Consider the following 21,408-nt stretch of genomic DNA (forward strand, 5'->3'; position numbering starts at 1 on the left):
GATAAAATACTTCCACTTTGTCTAAAATCATGAAAAAAATACTGAAAGTCTTATTTACATATATTAACATATTTCCAAAGTCTTAAAATTGAACTTAAAGTCTAAGATAAGTTTTTAATTCCCAACCCAAAACAGCCCGCTTTTTACCGAATGGAGATTAAAGGATATATGTTAAGTTTCAAGGTGTTCTTCATATGTACAAGTTATAAGTTCTTATATTAACTTAATATAACATCATAATACATATAAATAAGTGTTATTAGAGTTAAGTTAGAAAGATTAGATTAGTTTTTCAAACAAGCTTGGTGTTCACCAAAACAAGTTCTAGTTTTTACAAGTTTTATAAGTATAATAAGATAGCAAATATAGAAGGAATTGAACAACGATTTTGAGAAGTATTTTACCTTTATTATGAAGAGGAAAGTTGCTGAGATTAAAGTATGATATTAGAGCATTCAAGTGTGTGTTTTTAGTTTAAGAAAATGTGGAGTAAAAATGAGTTAAAATGGTCCTTATTTATAAGCTTATAATTTTGGCTTTTAGTGAAAATATCTAAGATAAGTTAAATTGTATTAAGTCATGCATGACATATTAAATTGATTAGGTCATGGATGACATATTATACAAATAATTGCAGATTTCTATTGGTATATACCAATAGTAAATACTTCTAGAAGCTGTGTATAATACGGGTAAAAATACCGTATGAATGCGAGTAGAATTCTTTGAGGAAATTGAATGGGAATACGAGTATAGCTATCCTTTATATGTATTGGTATATTATAAAGTGTAATCAATACTTGTAAGAATGTATTTACACTCGTAATACATTATATGTAAATACATTTTAACATAAGTTAATTATGTCGTTTAAATAGTAATATATATATTGTTTGAAAACTCTTTAAATTAGTAGTATGAAAATATATATATAATACTTTATTAATATACTTAATGAAATATTTAATTATCATATTTTCAAGTTAAATATATATAAATCTCTCTATATATATACACAATAATTAAAAAATTAAACAGTTAAATCAAGTTATGACATTCGTGAATCGTCGGAATAAAAGGGCGACCAAAAGCTTGTGTAAAACTCTTTTCGGAGGTTCAAGATTTATTAAAATTCATTGCTTATCAAGTCGGAATTATATAAAGATTAAGTTTAAATTTGGTCGGAAATTTTCGGGTCATCACAGTACCTACCCGTTAAAGAAATTTCATTCCGAAATTTGATCGAGGTCGTCATGGCTAATGTCACGACCCTACTTTTTCCGTTATCTTTTCCGTTAATTATTTAATGACCATTAACTGTTATTTGTGCTACATCATTTCTATGGCCTATATTATTATATTAATAATAATATATTAATTATTAAGTGTTATGTGAATAATTGTATTCATATTTTAATTTATACATTTCTACGTGTCGCGGATTTCTATCCGGCGAATCTTTTCGGTTTTCAAACCAACGGTCGCGTTTTTGGGATATTTAAATCCTAATTATTTTAAACATGATATTTTAAGATCATATTATTATATATAGTATTTATATTTATTTTTCGTCGCGCGTTTGTTATCTTTCCGAAATTTTAATCGCGTAAGTGCGTTTTCGTGTTTCGGGATTCGTTCGGGCTTTTGGGCCACAAGCTTTTAAACATTTAAGTGACATGGGCCAAGTGGGACCCACCCCACCCTAGGATCATCCGAATGGGAGGGGAGGGAGTACTCCCTTTTGTTTTTCACTTTACCTCATTTTTATTTTTATCATTAAACACTCCTAAACCTAATTCGTCTAATTTGCTCTCCTCTCCTCTTCCCTTGCCCCTTGACTATCACCCATCACCCCACAAACATCATCATCTTCATCAATTTTTCAAGTTTGGATCTAGAGATCGTTCATACAATCGCGTTCCTCGTTCCGTTCTCTACGCGATTATACTAATTGATTCTTAATTAGGGTATAAACCCTAACCCTAGAACTTTTAATTTTTATTTATTTTTCTATATTTTATGTTTATATTATTAGTATGATGATTATTAGTTGTTGTAATGTCGATTGTATGCGTAGAATTACTCGTAAACATATGTTTTTGGTTTGATATATTTGGGACAGCAGCTTTTTCGTGTGTTTCTGACTTTGTGACTGATATAAAAGTTAAAATAAAGTATCTAGATGAGTTCCTCTCATCAAGACATTAATTTTAGACTCTGGGTTCATGTCGTTTCGATTCCCGGAACCCTAATTATGATCAAAATGGTATTTTGTTAAGATTGAATTGTGATATTGGTATGAACCAGGTTTGGTCCGACTTTGTGACCATAATTGGTGACTTTAGGGTGTGTTAGTGTATTAGGACTGATGGTGGGGCGAACTTTCATGTTCGGGTCATCTCAATCCGAGCCACGAATCACCCGTTACGTCTAAAACACGTTTTTGATTGAATTGAAGTTCCAAGTAATGTATTGGCTGTATATCACGACTTGTGGGTAGTTCATGGTGTGTTCTTGAGTGTACCAAAGTGTTGGGTGGTTTGCTTAGGCGGAGATATATGTAAGGCTCGCCGAAAACCGACACCCGGGGCTCAGGATACGACCCGATGAACTTTTGATTTAAAACTTATGATTAATTATTAAACTTATGATATAAATAATAAATTTCATTATCATTTAATTACTTATGATAAAAAAGTAATTATTATTATTTACAACTTATGATATATATTTATTATATCATTTAATTAATACTTATGATTTAATTAACATTTTAATTAAGCTTATGATTAATAATACTTTTATTATTAATGGAAAATACTTATGATAAGTATTAAACTTATATTATGAGATTTCTATAATAAGACTTATAATAAGGATTAATTAATTATTTAATTATTATAAGGCTTAATTATTATTTAATTATAATTTAATTATTAAATACTTATGATTTAATAATTATAATTAGAAACTTATGATATGATTAATAATTCATTATTAATTAATAATACTTATGATATGATTTAAAATTTATTATTAATTAATAATACTTACATTATGACAAATATTTAATTAATTAATTAAATACTTATGTTATATTAATTATATCATTTAAACTTATATTAACTTTGATAATTCATTTTAATTTAATTAAACTTATGTTATGACATAATTAGACATATTTAACTTTAATAAACGTTATAACTTATATTATTACTATAAATTATACTTTTAAAATTTACGTTGACCATGTTTGACCAAGGTTGACTTTTGAGTTGACTTTCGATTGACTTTGACTTTCAGTTGACTTTTGTTGACTTTCTAATTAAGGAAACTTTCCTAACTTATAAACTTTCCTAAAATAGCAACTTTCTAAATTTGGAAACTTTCGAAAAATAGAAACTTTTCAAAAATAGAAACTTTCCAAAAATAGAAACTTTCCAAAAATAGAAACTTTCCAAAAATGGAAACCTGCTAAAAATAGAAACTTTCTAAAAATAGAAAGTGTGTGTCCGTAAGCTGTTCTGATCAAACCGATGCATATTGAGTATTGTTCTATGACTACTTGCAACATGTACAATAGCTATCATACTAAGACTTGACCTAAGTTAGTTATTTATATCGACCTGCTTTATTTTTAGGTCGGCGTTGTGGTCATTCCTGATCACTGTACTACATTTGTTGTTCGCTTAATTGTGTTGGTTACTTCATTACTATTAAGGTGAGTTATAGTCCCGTTTTTACATACTTTTCAAAGTATATTTTTGGGATGTGATTACATGCATTTTATTTCACGTTTAGACACAAGTGACAATTAAATTTAAATTATTCATTGTGAGTTGGACAAAAATATTCCCTAGTCTGGTAACTGTAATCATTGGTTTCTACCGGTGAACGCGAATCCTACGGATAGATCTATCAGGTTTGACAACCCCATTTCGAGCTAGTCGCGCTAGCAATTTATAATCGGAATGTTTAGTACTTCGTATTTTGTTGTAGATACACTGTCCAGTGTATATTTTTATTGTGTTTGGCAAGGGTAAATAAAGGGTTAAGTGGTTACCAGGTGGCTCATTGATAATGGAATAATGTTTAATGTTTTCTAACATTTTTAAATCTTGTGGTCTAAAGTTTATTCAATTATTTAAACCTATAATTCACTCAACCTTTGTGTTGACAGTTTACTCGAATGTTTTCACAGGTACTTGAGTTTATGTGATGCTTCCGCTGTGTTTAGAAGAGTCTGCATGCATTCGGGCAGATTTTTATGAAACAATTTATGAAACTTTAGCTTGCATTCGGTTTTGGAATAATTAATACTTGTGGGTTGTTGACAATGTTTTTGTGTCAACTTTGGATTATTAATATGTTGGGTTACTTTTAAACTACATATTTTGGTATGCTTTCCTTTTTGGAAAGCTTTTGATATAAAAGAATGCAATGTCATTTATTAAATTCATTTAAGTTCGATCAAGCTGTGGGACCAAGTGACGGAGCCGTTAAGTGTTTGACGGGGCCATCACAGCTAACAATAAGAATGTTATTATGACGAATATAAGTTGATTCATAGGGTTTTATCATGATTGAGAAATATGGATAAAATAATTCGATTACTCGAAACGTATGAGTGAAGCTATCGTAAAAGAGTGAAATGAGAAAATAGGGATTCGTCTTATCTTTTGACGTCATCACGGTTGATCTCCAGATTAAAGAAAATCTTTGTAATCTACATAAGATTTGATTCTTCAGCATTTAAGGAAATTATGATCCTCTTCAATTTAATGCAATAATCTGTCTCGATTTCTCTGTCAGATATTTTACTATAAATCAACCTCCTATGTTTCCTTATTTTCACATCTCCCATATTTTATACTTTCTTCCTTTCTTCGTACTTCCAAAACATTCGTCAATATGCTCCATCCAATTTTAATTCTTGATATATTCTTGACTATCACATCTGTCATTCTTCTTTTTCATCTTCTACCGGAGGAATTCATTAATTTCTACTATGCTCTTGGGTTTATAGTGTTGTTAGTTTTCCCTTGTCTTTATATTGCTATACGCATCGATATACACGGTTTGTAATTTCTGCGTTGTCTTCGTGCTTATATTTTTCCTTATATTTTGGAGTTTCATGCTTCCGTCTTCTTTTCCCGACTTCAAGTCAAGCGAATAATGGTCTAGAATTCATAGATATGAAATTCGGAATGAACATAGCTAATGCTCTAAGCGAGAAATTGTAATAGCACAATTTGACTTGTGAAATTACCAGAATCCAAAGAAAAAGATAGAACTATCAATAGAATATGTTCTTGATATATTTAGAGATTAGATTGAATGTAAGAGTCATGTAACATGGCACATGATGACGTTATGGTCTGTGAATCATTACGTTCCATTTAGAAACTCAGCATGACTTACTGTAATATAATCACGTTGATCAAGTGTCATTATATTATACTAACTCATGCTTCAGTTCCCAACATTACTTTAAAAACATTCATACTTTACACTCAGAGGTTTCAGATATTTAGAAACTAAAACAGTTTTCTTTATGATGCGATACAGATAACGCGAAGGAATAAATGATTTCAGATAAGAATGGTTATGAAAATATCTTCAGAAATATGAAGGATATTTATAATGAAAGATACGATGATATCTTAGAATATTTAAGATATGAGGATGATGAAGAATATTGTCTATAAGGGTTTTAGAGTAAGGAGCAAGGTATTTGCTAAGGATTTTAGCAGACACCGAATCATTTGGATTATTTGAAGGTAGATTTCGTCCTTATAATTTGTACACAGCCTCCTTCAGGGTTTGCTCAATCCGTTTTCCAGTTCCAAAACCTTCTCTTTTTCTGTGCTTTGCTAACACACTATTCTTTATTATCAACTTTTGACTGGTACGGTTGTCTACAGTTTCTGCTGCTTCATTCAGCTTTTTCAAAACTTCATAGTACTGATTCGTAGGCTGAAGTGCTATTCTGGATTTCAGAATTATAATTCCAGGAAATAACATTATATGTATATGCAGAAATGATGTGAGATTCAAGAATAATTATTGATTCTTCCTGGGGTTTGGTATGACAATTATTGTTACAAGATGTAGATGGGTACATGACAACGTTTTATAGTGATCTTTCAGAGAGATTTAAGTCAAAGAGCAATAAAGTTGCTAGTAAGCTTACTACTAATGTGGTGGAATATAAAAGGTTCCCCAGTAACGATGGCGAAAAGACAACGTATATATCAAGGTTATAATAAGGCTACTCCGGATGAAAAGTCAAAGTTGTCTTTTTGGAGCTGTGACAAAATTCGCTATTTTGAAAAGGGATTGTAAAGTTATTTTGGGTAATAATAATGCTAATGGATCTGACACGGATACGTGTTGAACCTTTGCTTAGGTTCAAGTGTCCTCCGAATGCATATCTATATGCATATATTCTTTGTATGTATCGTGTGATTGGTTCATTCTCTCGATTGTTCCTTAGTTGAGATGTTTTCAAGAATTTTGAAGGGTTTAGACGCAGGTTGTCATCGTCAATATCCGTATAATGAATTCGTCGTGAATCTTGAATGATACGAATATCTTTTATGAGTTCTGTGAATGAAAGTGATGTTCTAGTATAGTTTGAATTTAAAGTATGATTTTGAAGGATGTAAGAATTTAAGATTGATGGCACTTCTTAAATCTTGACTTGAATTTTGATCTGTCAAAATCAGAATATATAATTGAATTGGTATGGAAAATGGTTGTCTTGAATTTTGTGAAATGATGTATATTGCTATGAAAGGAGAGAGTATAATTAACGATTGTCGAAACATCATTGAAAATGTACAGTGTAACATATTAATGTGAACTTAATTATTTCTCGGGTATTACCTACCCGTTAAAATAAAATTTCACAAGTAATATTTTGTACAAAAGAATTTTTATTACAGTCTTTATGAAAATATATGTATGTATATTTTCTTCAGATGTAATATGGATTTAATGAGTTAATATTATATTAATCTCATTTGGTTTACGGTTAGAACTAGAAATGAATAATCCCTAAAACTTTAGAGATTACATAATCGCCGCGGAATATTTCTTCAACGTAAATGAAATAATGAATTAATACTTCAGCACTCATTATTGTTGGTATCCCTCAGTGCCTGCGGTGCGTATGATGTTGATGCTCGTAATGCGGCTTGCGATGTTGAGGCTTGTGATGTTGTTGGTACTGCTGGTGCTGGTGCTGGTAGTAGTTTGATGTGAGTATAGATGATGAGAATTTGTTTTGTTTTGTATTGTGAAAGAAGATGTTTAAAGTTTCTTGAATAAAAAGAGAGGTCAAGAGCTTTATAAAGGGAATGAAATGATGTAGATGCACTTGCTAATGAAGTTTTGCTTTTCATGACAGTAAATTTTTTTTTTAACTAAATAATTCACCATGCAAGATACGGAGTAAAGGTCGGATAGCCTCAATAATATTAGTAATATTATACTCGTTGCGGCATATCCTGGAAAGGAGAGAGAAAATGGTGTTACGAACAGGTTCGCCGGTAAGTGCCTCATGTTCTTCACCAAGAGGGCAATGTGATGGATGGAAGGGATCATCTTCTTCTTGTCTTCAATGATTAAGTAGACTATGAACCCATCCCCAATTCATCTAAAATAGATGATGGCTAATTGTTTGATCCATTCCGATCACACTGCTTTCGGAGCTCGAGTGAAACTCCATATCGGAATTCAAGGGACTTGAACTAGTGGAGAGTTCCATTTCGTACGATTGAATAAATGATTTTTCGATATGAAATGATTTTCGGCTATCTGATGGTATTCTAATTACAAAGAATATCTATATATATAGAGCAAAAGATTTCATAGATTACGGAGGAATTTACGGAATATGTTAGGCAAAGTTTACAGTAACAGATACGCTATGATATGAATTAGCATATACGCTAAAATATGAACTTTGTCTATACACTTTTTATGCAATAAATGCAGTAAGATGTGTCTAGACTAAGAATGATAAGCATGTAATTTTCTAATGGTGATAAGCAAATTATTTCCGACTAGAAATGATAAGCAAAACTTTTGACATGCAGTTAAGGTCGAAGTCCAGACTCACTAATGCATCTTAATAACTATCCGTTAGACACACTAATGCAAGACATGGTTCGCTAAGATCACCGCTCTGATACCAACTGAAACTCAGTTGGGGACGCATCCCACTCAGTGCCTTCCCAGCTAACCGCCTGGTGACCACTGAGCGTACCTCAGACACTGATTTTACGGCCCGTCTCTCGGCAACGTACAGCCAACCCTAATAGGGACCGCGAGGAGTAAGAGCCAATGCTTCGTCACATGTAACACTGTGAGAACCCCCTCTACGATTAACCCGCTAATAAACGGCATTAAACCAGCTCTGATACCAACTGAAACGACCCGTCCATATTACTATAAATGCAGTACGTTCTCATTGGTCCCATAGCGAGGTATTTGACCTCTATATGATACGTTTTAGTAAATATTGCATTCGTTTCATAAAAAGCACATCATTATTATACATAATGCATGTTTTAAACAAGTGGGTGATTATTTAAGAAATAATCCCCAAAATACATTGGTTTCCAAATACTACACACGTGACGTAACAGTCGAATATAATACATGAAAAAGGTTTTATTGAATGCAACACTTTATTTAAATAAAAATATGAGACTCCATGCACAGCTTGCTCAGATAATGCAACAGCGGAAGACTTTCTTAAGGACCTGAGAATAAACATGCGTAAACAGTCAACACAAAGGTTGGTGAGATATATAGGTTTATCATCGATATAAATATAGACCACAAGATTTCATAGTTATAAATATATGTACACTCACAAGTGCATTAAAGTATTCTATAAGTTGTTGAGCGCTTCGGTAACCATACTTAACCATTAATGTGGCATATTCCCTTTATTATAAAATCTCCCTACACTGTACCAAGTGTAGTAAAAAACGAAGTACTATGCAACCGTTTACGATACTAGAGCGACTAGCCCGGTTGGGGTTGTCAAACCCGATAAATCTATCAATAGGATTCGCGCTTACATGTTCTTACAACATGTAAATATTAGTTACCAAGCTATTAGGGAAGATATGCAATGTGGTACAACTCAACGTAGAATATATTTTAAGTACTTGTGTCTATGGCGTAAAACATAAAATGCATGTATTCTCATCTCAAAATATTTGTAGAGTTTAAAAATGGGACTATATACTCACAGTAGTAAAAGTATATTAATAATAAGTTTTCAACTTATTAAAAATATGACCGTCGTCCTTGAATTCACGAACCTATAACAATAATAACGATTCAGATAATAATACGACATATGAATAAATAAATAAAGTTCATAGAATACTTATATAATAATTTTTAACATTTTATGTTAGTAGTCCATTGTTAATAGTCCAAGATAGTCCGAAAAGTCCAACAGTCCAATAATCGGTATATATATATAATCTTAGAATTACCCCCACGACGTATTGTATAGGTATTGTCTTTGCATCAACCCAGAGACGTATTGTATACATATTGTCTTAGAATTAACTAAGACGTATTGTGTAGGTATTGTCTTAGGGTTTATCAAAACGTATTGTATACTTATTGTGTTAGGACGTACCAAGAATATTATTATACATATATACAATCACAGAATTAACCAAGATTATAATATTTTGTTATACTACTGATAACATGTCCAAATATATATAGGATATAGGAAAAGATAACAAGGATATGGTTAATATAGTTTTTATAATATAAATTTCGTCCATACAACGTTAATTTTAGCAGATTTTGTTTTGCTCGCCAAATATTCATTACAACTCCGTTTAAAGTGAATAAAATTGCTATGGATTCATTAAGAAGTAAATTTTACAAAACCAATTCAAAAAGTTAATCCCAAGTAGTAATTTTTAGAGCTTTACCCTCTTTTTGTGTCGGTGGACAGATTTGAAAAAATCCCGGCATCCACCCAATATATGATTTTTGATAAAATACTTCCTCTTTGTCTAAAATAATAAAAAAAATACTGAAAGTATTATTTACATATATTAACATATTTCCAAAGTCTTGGCCTCGAACTCAAAGTCTAAGATAGGTTTTTAATTCCCAACTCAAAACAGCCCGCTTTTTATAGAATGGAGATTAAAGTATATATGTTAAGTTTCAAGCTGTTCTTCATATGTACAAGTTATAAGTTCTTATATTAACTTAATATAACAAAATTATACATATAAATAAGTGTTATTAGAGTTAAGTTAGAAAGATTAGATTAGTTTTTCAAACAAGCTTGGTGTTCACCAAAACAAGTTCTAGTTTTTACAAGTTTTATAAGTATAATAAGATAGCAACTCTAAAAGAAATTGAACAAGGATTTTGAGAAGTATTTTACCTTGATTATGAAGAGAAAAGTTGCTGAGATTAAAATATGATATGAGAGCATTCAAGTGTGTGTTTTTAGTTTAAGAAAATGTGGAGTAAAAATGAGTTAAAATGGTCCTTATTTATAAGCTTATAATTTTGGCTTTTAGTGAAAATATCTAAGATAAGTTAAATTGTATTAAGTGATACATGACGTATTAAATTTATTAGGTTATGGATGACATATTACAAAAATAATTGCGGATTTCTATTGGTATATACCAATAGTAAATAATTCTAGAAGCTGTGTATAATACAGGTAAAAATACTGTATGAATGCGAGTAGAATTCTTTGAGAAAATTGAATGGAAATACGAGTATAGCTATCCTTTATATGTATTGGTATATTATAAAGTGTATTCAATACTTGTAAGGATGTATTTACACTCGTAATACATTATATGTAAATACATTTTAACATAAGTTAATTACGTCGTTTAAATAGTAATATATATATTGTTTGAAAACTCTTTAAATTAGTAGTATGAAAATATATATATAATACTTTATTAATATACTTAATGAGATATTTAATTATCATATTTTCAAGTTAAATATATATATAAATCTATATATATACACAATAATTAAACAATTAAACAATTAAATCAAGTTATGACGTTCGTAAATCGTCGGAATAAAAGGGTGACCAAAAGCTTGTGTAAAACTCTTTTCGGAGGTTCAAGATTTATTAAAATTCATTGCTTATCAAGTCGGAATTATATAAAGATTAAGATTAAATTTGGTCGGAAATTTCCGGGTCGTCACACTAGTTTACTCCAATAAATTAAGTGTAAAATGCTTCACAAAGGAAGAATGGTCAATTGTCTATTTGGTCCTGTCTAAGTAACAAGTTGTGATTACTTATCTAAGTATGACTTAACATTGATGTCTTTACACACTTAATGATTATTTTAGAAAGACATCATTCAATTAATCTCTACTTAATCTTAAAATGAATATGACTTGTGATTAATTGAAACTAGGAAGTTAATGACATATTGACTAGTCTTTAGGATTGAACCAAATGCATTAATGTGGCTAACTAAGTCTTTACCAAACTGAGATTTCCCAAAATATCAATCAAGACACTTCTCCAAGAATGTTGGGTTTACCACTATTGGAGTGTTATGTCACTTTCACTCAATAAGATCAAATCTCACACACTTAATGCATATAGTATTTGTATAGGATGTTGGGTTTCTTTTGCAGGTGCTAGATAGAGTAAAGGTTCCAAAATGTTGTGTTCAAATCTGAGTCAAAAGGCTACACAACGAATACATATGTTGGACTAGAACCCGCGCGGTCGAACCACGGTCGACCGTGCTGGCAACCGTGTAATAACGGCTATTTTTTGAATCATGCTATAAAAGGCAAGCATTAAGGAGCATTTTAAGTTGACCCTCTTGCATATTCCAAAAGCTTATTTCCAAAGATCACAAGGGCTCAAATTACAACTCAAATGTGATCAAGCAAGAGAAGATTCTATGATCTTATAGATATAGAATTTGGTTGTTGTAAACTTACTAATCAAAATCATTTATCTTGTGAGTTTACTTAATGTAATGTATGTCCTAATATTGTCTTAGGATCATCATTACAAATTGTATAAGTCTTTTAACTTCAATTAGTAGAAGCATAGGCTAGCTTAGTGATCTACTTCCTTAAAGGGACTTAGGAAGTTGATTAATCTTATTTGGAGATTAATACTTGTCCAATGTGAAGACAGGTTGATTTAGGTTGGAGTTGATCTTTCAAAGGGATAGAAAGTTTAGGTTTGTTGTCTACCAAAGAAGTTGAAGACTTGTAAATCGGATCTCCACTGGGTTTGGAGAAAAGTGCTTAGTGAAGCAAGAAATCCCGATTAGTGTAATCGGGGAGTGAATTAAGGTGGATTAGTTAACATCCACCCGAACCACTATAAATCTCTGTGTCTATGTTCTTTACATTACTTTATTCATCATTTTGAACATACACACCACACACATCAAGTTTGAGTTGAGTTGGTTGATCATAGTTAATTAAAGTTGGTGATCAATTGAAAAAGTGTTAAAAACGTATCAAATAACTATTCACCCACCCTCTAGTTACTTACAAAACTATTTGTCAACATTTTATTGCAAGTATATGCATTAATTGGTTACTTGCAATCCTCTAAAAAAGACTCATTTGTTTTATATGAAGACTTCTAGGAAGTTACACTAATGACAAAGAAATAAGTATACTTAAGCATGGAAGTAATGTTTAATGATTAATCAAGTAGAGAACATCTCTTTAGTTGGGACTTAATAACCATCCTAATCATGTCTATATTTACTTTACATTTAAAAGGATGTTTTTGCAAAAGGACATTTAGCAACACTTATGTGTTTAACATTGATCAGAAGTTAATGTGTCATTAAGACATTATTAGGTGTGATTAACCAAGATTAGCGTTCTAGTGACCAAAACTCATTTGGATATGAAGGGGCCACTATTGTAAGCATGTTAAAACAGGTTTTATAAATTATAGATGACCCGAAGTAGTCAAACTTTATTTGATCAAAAATTCAGGCAGAGAAAATTGCGGTCGATCTACGGTTGACCGTGGAGTCGACCGTGTACCTTGTTTCGTGGAACCAAAGTACAGGGCGTCCCACGGTTAGACCTGCGGTCGACCGTGGACCTAACCGTGCTTCTTCAGTATTTTTCAAAAGACTCTTTTGACTTAACGGTTTTATGTATTGGTCGTTTACTAGAGATTGTTTAGGCTTGTGAACTTGTGTTGTTCTATACATTGTTTAATCACACAAGACTTGGTGTCATCATCAAAATAAGGTGGTTAACATTTGAATATTATCATTGGATCACTAACTAACATGATGTATGTTTACCTGTTTTGAGTTTTTTTTTTTTTTTTTTTTAAATTAGTCCGATTTAGAGTTTAAAGTTTAGGGGTTAGGGCTTTAGGTTTAGTCCCTAAACCCTAATCCTAACCTCTAAACCTTAAACTCTAAACCGTTCGTATTAAAAATTCATTCTAAACCCTAATTTCTAAACTCTAAACACTGTTTTTTATTAATCAAAAGTCATTTTTTCTTTTTTTTTTTCTTTTTTTTTTATGTTATCATACATTTGGTGTATGAACAGTTGTTAACATACATCTGATGTATGCAGATGTATGTTAACAAGTCAGTTAAAAAATTATTATGTTTCTGAATTTATACAATGAAAATTGATATGAAGACCCCCTAACTTTGGATCTTTTGTATATATATATATATATATATATATATATATATATATATATATATATATATATATATATATATACCAACTGTAAATAAATTTGTGAAAGGTTTTACACGTTATATATATATATATATATATATATATATATATATATATACCAACTGTAAATAAATTTGTGAAAGGTTTTACACGTAATTGAGGGCTGCTTAGTTTTTTACTTTTGCTGATTCGCATGGCTACTACTATTATTATCCTCTTCTGTAGTCACCAATTTCAATTTTGTCTAGTGCACAAACATGAGGACAAAGAGGGTCCCATATTTTCAAATACTGTACCATATATATTTTATATTTTATACGCTGTATATGATATGAATTATGGGATTTTTTCTCTCTCTCTCTTATCCACATGTATTGTGGATATAAAAACAAAAAAAATAAAAACGTTAACTCACAAGACAGGTTATTTATTATATATTTAAAAGACAAAATACTGTTGCACTATTTATCAATAGTTTCAAAGGTATTTTCGTTTTAACCATTTGAAACGTTATTTGTTTTCTTTTTCATGACACAATCCTTATAAAGAAAACTTATTCCTTTGGTGTATGCATGTGTTTATTAAAACAAATGTTGAAAGTGTTCAAAAGTATATTTTTGATGGTTCTATGCCTTCCTATTTTAGTGTTTCATCTGTCTTGTTTGTACGTGACCCTTACACATAAATTTAAGAGCATTATTTTGTATTCGGGTTCATTACAAAAATTTGTACTAAACAAACTTAATTGAACCATGTGTTTATTTATTGATACATGTCATGTAACTTAAACAGGAATAGAGTTTTTGTGGATTTTCTTCATACTATAATACGCATTTTAATCGGATTAATCTCATGTTCTCAACCATTTCACTAACTACTTCAAGATAGTGAGTTTTGTGAAAATAAGATTTCATGTAAGAATATCAGGACTTGAATCGCTAAAAATATCTTGAAATGAACGTATGCCTTTAAAATCGTTGTACTATAAGTACTCATCTAGGCCCCGATTTTAATGTATAATAAAAATCTTACTAGAGTGTTATCTAAGGTAGGTATCAATATAGAACCCTAATGGAGGACGTACACACTATTTGATTACTACCATGAAGCCAAACACTTCACGATTAATAAAAAAGATAAATATTATTAGTGATAAATATGTAATATGTGATTAATATTGATTAAGAGTTAAAACGTTGGGATTTCGAAAAAGTAATAGCATGAAAAAATAATATTGAAATTCATTTCTTGTTTTGAAAGGCATATCGAAATTCAAATTATACTCTACATATTGAGTCAACTTGTACTTTAATCCCTTTAAACCTTTTTCTTATTTGTGAAAATAACTAATGATACGCAAATCCGCAAGATTTTGCGGATGCGCATCCAAAACCCGAAACTGCCATATACGGCCTATGACACGGGTATAGTCGCATCCTATGCGCCTATACCATCTGATGCGAGTTTCGTATACTTGCACAGGGGTCCGGTACATTCTAGAAGAATGTACGGTATAATCAATTCGGATTCTCTTCCTTAAATAACGAAAGTTAGTTAAGGATAAGATTGCATTAAATTAGGGAAGATATTCTACCGAAACCCTAATTCGTGAGCGTATAAATACATAGCTCATAAACCCTAACGAATACACAGATTCACTCGTTTACTCATACGTAAACCACAGCATACAAATCTCTATCGTACGAACAAAGCTTCATACGATCTATAAAGACTTTCAGGTATGTATCGAACTATAAAACCTTCATGTCTTTGGGCCACTCAACCTCGTATGCTAGGTTGTTGGTGGACTCTCAAATCGGCCACCCTGTCGGAATCAAAACGATAGCGATATGGGTTATCCACGACTAAGCGTCGGAGGTTCGAATGTTGTTAGCCCTTAAACCCCTTTATGCACTCAAGCGTAGGTTCACCTTGACCCCGTGAAAATATGCTTGATCATTTGGCGCCATCCGTGGGTTGACCCCGTGAAAATATGTTGTATATGATTTATTGTACATGCCTTTTTTCCATAAAGATTTTTTGTTTAACTAATCGGTCACTTTCAGGTTTTTCATTGTTAGCAAGAAGGGTGGAGGAAGTAAGAGTGCAAAGAATCAAGGGCGATCGGACTCTCCAGAAAGTTCAGGGTATCAAACACCTACAGCGACTGTTACGAACACACCCTCGACGCCGCCAGCACCAACCAAAGGCACATCAAAGCCTCCATCAACACCAAGTGTGGGAACAGGGCCGGTTACATCAGAAACTGTCCTGAATGAGTCATCTAAGGGATGGTGGCACACTCCCGATGGAAGTTTACTGGAAACGGGAACTGGTTTTAAGCCATTCGAGGATCTGTCACCAAAAATCCTGAGCTTTGGTTCTCCAAGCGAATCGGTTCCACCAGGCTTTAAAGTTAAAACTACCTGTGTGGGTACAATACCAATTATCACCTCGGTTGAACCTGAAACACCGATTGAAAGGGTCACTACCGAGAAAGCTTAGGAAAGAATCAGGCAGATGGGTATAAGAAATCCAGATGGTTCATACATCATGCTGACACCACAACAAGGGTCAACGGTACGTGCGTCTTTGCAATCAGTCCATACTGTTGCAAGCAATCAATATAGCGGAACGCACTATGCCGCAACCCTGTCAAATAGCTTCATATCTCAATTACAGCAAGTCGCGCCACCACACTTGGCACCCGCTTTCAATGAGCCAGCGCGGGTACAAGAGTTTATGAGCAATTGGTTCGCAGTGATGCAAGGGAAAAAAGCTAAGCAAAGTCTTGAGCTAGCTCCTACAACAGAAAAGTTTGTGCTGCACATCACCAATCATCCCTTCACAGTCGCACCGGTGTTGCCTCTAACACTCGAAAGTTATGATGGGTTATCAGATCCGAATGACTTTTTACAAAAATTTGAAGGAACCTCAAGAACACATGTAAGACCCTAATATTTATTGTACAGAGTTGTAAATAGAGTACATGAAGTGTGGGTGACGTTATGTATTTAAACTGAGGTCAGAAGCTGAACTGGGCAAGGTGCGCTCAGCACACACCTAATGGTGCGCGTGGCGCACTGTCCACTGTAGCCGGGTTCTGCTTGTTTTAATCAGATATTTTGATGGGCTTTTTGGTAATTTCACTTGTGGACGAGTTTAAGGTCAGTAGATCAGTTTGGGGAGAGTCATAACTCCATTATCAACAACCTTATCCTTTTCACTTCAATTTTAGAGAGAGAGTGAGATTCTTGTGTGAGAAAGCTCAAGCCAAGGAAGGAGGAGCTAGTTTTGGGTCTTGGCTCGAGTTCTAAAGTTGTTCATCCCCTCTCTAGCTACGTTTTGGTTGTAGTGGTATGTTCTAACTTGGATTTCCTTACTTTGATTTATGTATGGGTTAGGGTTTGGGTAAATGAAGAACATAAAACCCATATTTGGTGATTTTGGGTGTTCTTGGGTAAGATCGAGTCATGAGGACTCAAGAATTGCTAACCTAGGGTTTTGAAATGATAAATGAGTTTATGAGTCATAACTGGTTAGTTAATTACAAGCACACCTAGTTAATAAAATGAATGGTTATTATGTGAGTTAGTGGATGACCCGAAATGGGTGTGTTGGCTTTAAAATGGTCAAAAGAGTAACGATTGACCTAGTGGGGGAAAGAAGGGTATGAAATACCCTAAATGTGTATTAGTTAGTGTGTTGGACCTTAAGCACTAGCTTTTAGTTGTTAATAATGGTCTTGATCTTAAATGGGTGGTTTTGGTGAAAATGGGACATTTAATGCATTTAAGTCATTAAATGCACATGAGTGAATTGTTGGTATTTAGTCCATCTAGTTCGTGTGTTGATTGAAGTACTTATTATATTAGGTACTTTTCTTTGAAGATTGTGGAAGTATAAAACCGTCAACAAATCGTTAAGGTGAGTGGAATGATTATATGAGTATGTATATAATGTATTTATTTGTATGCTATGGTATGAACCAAAGAGCCGGTAGTGCCATAGTATGTGCGTTGTGCTATGATGTGAACCAAAGAACCGGTAGCGTCATAGTACGTGTGTTGTAGTGTGAACCAAAGAGCCGGTAGCACTACGACACGAGTTGTTAGAGTGTGAACCAAAGAGCTGGTAGCACTTTAACAAGAGTATGACTCGGGTTGTGATGTGAACCAAAGAGCCGGTAGCATCATAACCGATGCGTATGGTGTGAACCAAAGAGCCGGTAGCACCATGATGCGAGAATGGTTAACCATGGTTGTGTATTGTTTTGTAGCATATTGTATTATGTCGATTATATGTTATTGATTACGCTAGTAGCGGTTTTGATGTCGTGCGAGGTGTACGTGAAATACTATATATTTTTGATACGAAAAGCGATACAGATTACACAAGTTTTAATTATTTATTTACAGATGAGATATACCTAAACCTTGCTACAACACTTATAGGCAGTGTACCTAATCGTACAGTAGTGTAGTTTTTAGTAAGTCCGGTTCGTTCCACAGGGAATCTTTTAATCAAAGCTTAGCGCTATATTAGTTTTATTTTATAAAAATACAAATATATATAAGTAATATTATTATTATAAATGGGGTTTTTTACCGTTTAATGACCGGTTTGTCGATTTTAAAACTTTAAGTCGCAGTTAAAACAAAATGTAAAATATTAAATAAATAAAATACTTAATTTAAAGCGTAAAGTAAATAACGATAATGAAATTGCGATAAATAAAAGTGTGATAAAATAAACTTGCGATAATTAAAAAGTACGATAATTAAAAGTGCAATTAAATACAATAACAATAAATAAAAATGCGATAATTAGAAGTGCAATTAAATATAAAATAAAGGAAATTAAATATGAAATAAAAGAATTATGCTTATTTAAACTTTCGTAATCATGATGTTTGACGTGTTGATTTTAGTTTTATGCCCATGGGTTAATTATCCTTTGTCCTGGATTATTTAATATGTCCGTCTGGTTTTTGTCCATAACAGTCCATCAGTCATAAATATAAAGTGCGAGTGTCCTCGTCAAATTATCCTTATACCCGAAGTTAAATATTCCAACTAATTGGGGACTTAAACTGTAACAAGATTTTAATACTTTATTTAATAATTATACCAGGATGTCGACTGAGTGTAACCCAAGGTTTTAATACTTTGTTATCAATTATGCCAAGTGTCCTTGTACATAATTTCACCCCTGTTTTAATAATTCCATAGACTATTAATTCATTCCCGTGTCCGGTTAAATGAACGATTATTCGTACATATAAATACCCTGCCCATCGTGTCCGATTGAGTGTATATGGTTATTTATAGGGACGTCCAATTGTAAATCTTTATATTAACATTAACAAACTATCATTTAGTTAAACAAATATAAAGTCCATTAATAGCCCATAGTCTAATTTCCACAAGTGTCGTTCTTTTGTCCAAACCTCAATTATGGTACAAAGCCCAATTACCCTATTTTAATATTTTTAGCCCAACATCATGATTACTTCGGATTAAATAAGCATAATAATAACTTAGCTACGAGACATTAAATTAAAAAGGTTGAACATAACTTACAATGATTAAAAATAGCGTAGCGTTACACGGACAGAATTTTGACTTACACCCTTACAACATTCGCTAACATACCCTTATTATTAGGATTTAAAATTAAAATTAAAATTAAAATATAAATTATAAATAAATATTACGTATAGATATAGAGAGATTGATTTTTTGATGGATATTACGTTCACCAAACTGCGAATTTATAGGCCTGTGAACTGAAAAACGAGCTCATGCGATCGCATGAGCTTTGCTCTTCAAGGCCATGCGATTGCATGTCCAGCTGGGGAGGCTCACATTTGGTTGTTTTCTTCTGCCGATGGTTTTATAATATAATATAATATATATATTAATTTTAAGAATTAATTATATATTATATTATATTCATGTGCATAGTTGACTTGTAATTTTTAGTCCGTTGCGTCGAGCGTTGAGAGTTGACTCTGGTCCCGGTTCCGGATTTTTGAACGTTCTTGCGTACAATTTAATATCTTGCACTTTGCGTTTTAAATCTTGTACTCTTGTAATTTTGAGACGTTTCTTATCAATAATTGGAACCTCATTGATTGTATTTTGTACTTTTGAGCTTTTTGGTCGTTTGCGTCTTCAATTCGTCGAATCTGTCTTTTGTCTTCACCTTTTATTATTTAAACGAATATCACTTGTAAATAGGACAATTGCAACTAAAAGCTTGTCTTTCTTGAGGAATAATGCTATGAAATATATGTTCGTTTTTAGCATTATCAAATATTCCCACACTTGAGCGTTGCTTGTCCTCAAGCAATATAGTCTTGAAATACTAGAATCACTTCTTTATTCTTCACACTTTGTACATCAGTGATTTCTTTACGGCGGTATAAACAATGGTAGTAACGATGTGGTTTACAGTCCCACATGACTATAAAATTTAGATCCTTTAAGGAAATTGGATCTTTATGAAAACATTTGATCTTTTGAAAATTAAATCTAGTTTTTACCCTAGATAAGTTTTCCGGAATAACCCTTCACCGGTGTTTGCAAAATATTTTTGTGGGTTTGGTGGGTTTCAGATTTGAAAATTTTAGCTCAGAACTGTGGTTTTGTGTCACCCACTTGCTAACCTTGTATTAGGAAAGCAACACATCCAGTATACTTGCTCCGTATATTACCTTTCGGCAAACTACCGTCCAGTTTTAAAGGAAAGCGTTGAACAAGCAACTGTTAAGGCAATGTCTAATGACATGCATTTGTTCATGGTCTAAAACGTGTCGGACGCAATTACTATCCTTTGTAGGAGCAATAGTAAAGCTCACCCTTATGATTTTTCGGTCTGGCACAAGGTCCTGTCTTCGACCATGCTATGCAACCACCGTTCTTACGGTTGACACCCGATTTGGTTCAGGTGACCTAATGAATTCCAGGTGAATTCCTAGGATTTTACGTTCAATGGTAATGAACACATTGAAAATGGGTTTTCAGAAAACAAATCGGTTTATAATTTGATCAAATTATTTTCTCGTTCAAGCTCGAGTTTAGATATCATTGAATTCCATGAGTTTGTAATTCTCAATCTTTAAGGTCAATCTCTAGGATTGAGTAATATCAGTCTTAAAAGCTGATTTTTGATCTTTAAAGGAGATTATCCTTTCTGGGGGTCTGATTCATTAGTCTTATCCAGCTAATTTGCACGGTGTCCTCCCCATTTTACGAGACAGATCCTCTCATGGTTAGGATAAGTCTGACCACTTGGCGACCCTGTTTGATGCTGAGGTCCGTGGATTTCCTGCTGATTTTAGAGATGACTTTTCTAGATTTTTCGTCAACCTACAGCTGGTCTGGACGACAACTTCATGACCTAAATCAAGAAGCGCGTGTCTTTTTCGAAAGACTTTACTTCCTTTTAACGATGGAATTGATTCATCGTGTAGATCCATCTCTTCTTTTCTTTCATCGGGTAAAACAGTTAATTATCGTCCAAAACAAAAGTATTTTCAATTATTTGTACAAAAATATGTGATATGTATTTTGAATAACTCGGTGAAAATTTCCTACACTTGGCTTTTATTTTCCTTTTTATTGTCCTCTATTCCATTTTAAATGAATTTTAACATTTTGG

The sequence above is a fragment of the Rutidosis leptorrhynchoides genome, chromosome 2 (genome assembly GCF_046630445.1).
Source record: "Rutidosis leptorrhynchoides isolate AG116_Rl617_1_P2 chromosome 2, CSIRO_AGI_Rlap_v1, whole genome shotgun sequence".
In the NCBI taxonomy this organism is placed as follows: domain Eukaryota; kingdom Viridiplantae; phylum Streptophyta; class Magnoliopsida; order Asterales; family Asteraceae; genus Rutidosis; species Rutidosis leptorrhynchoides.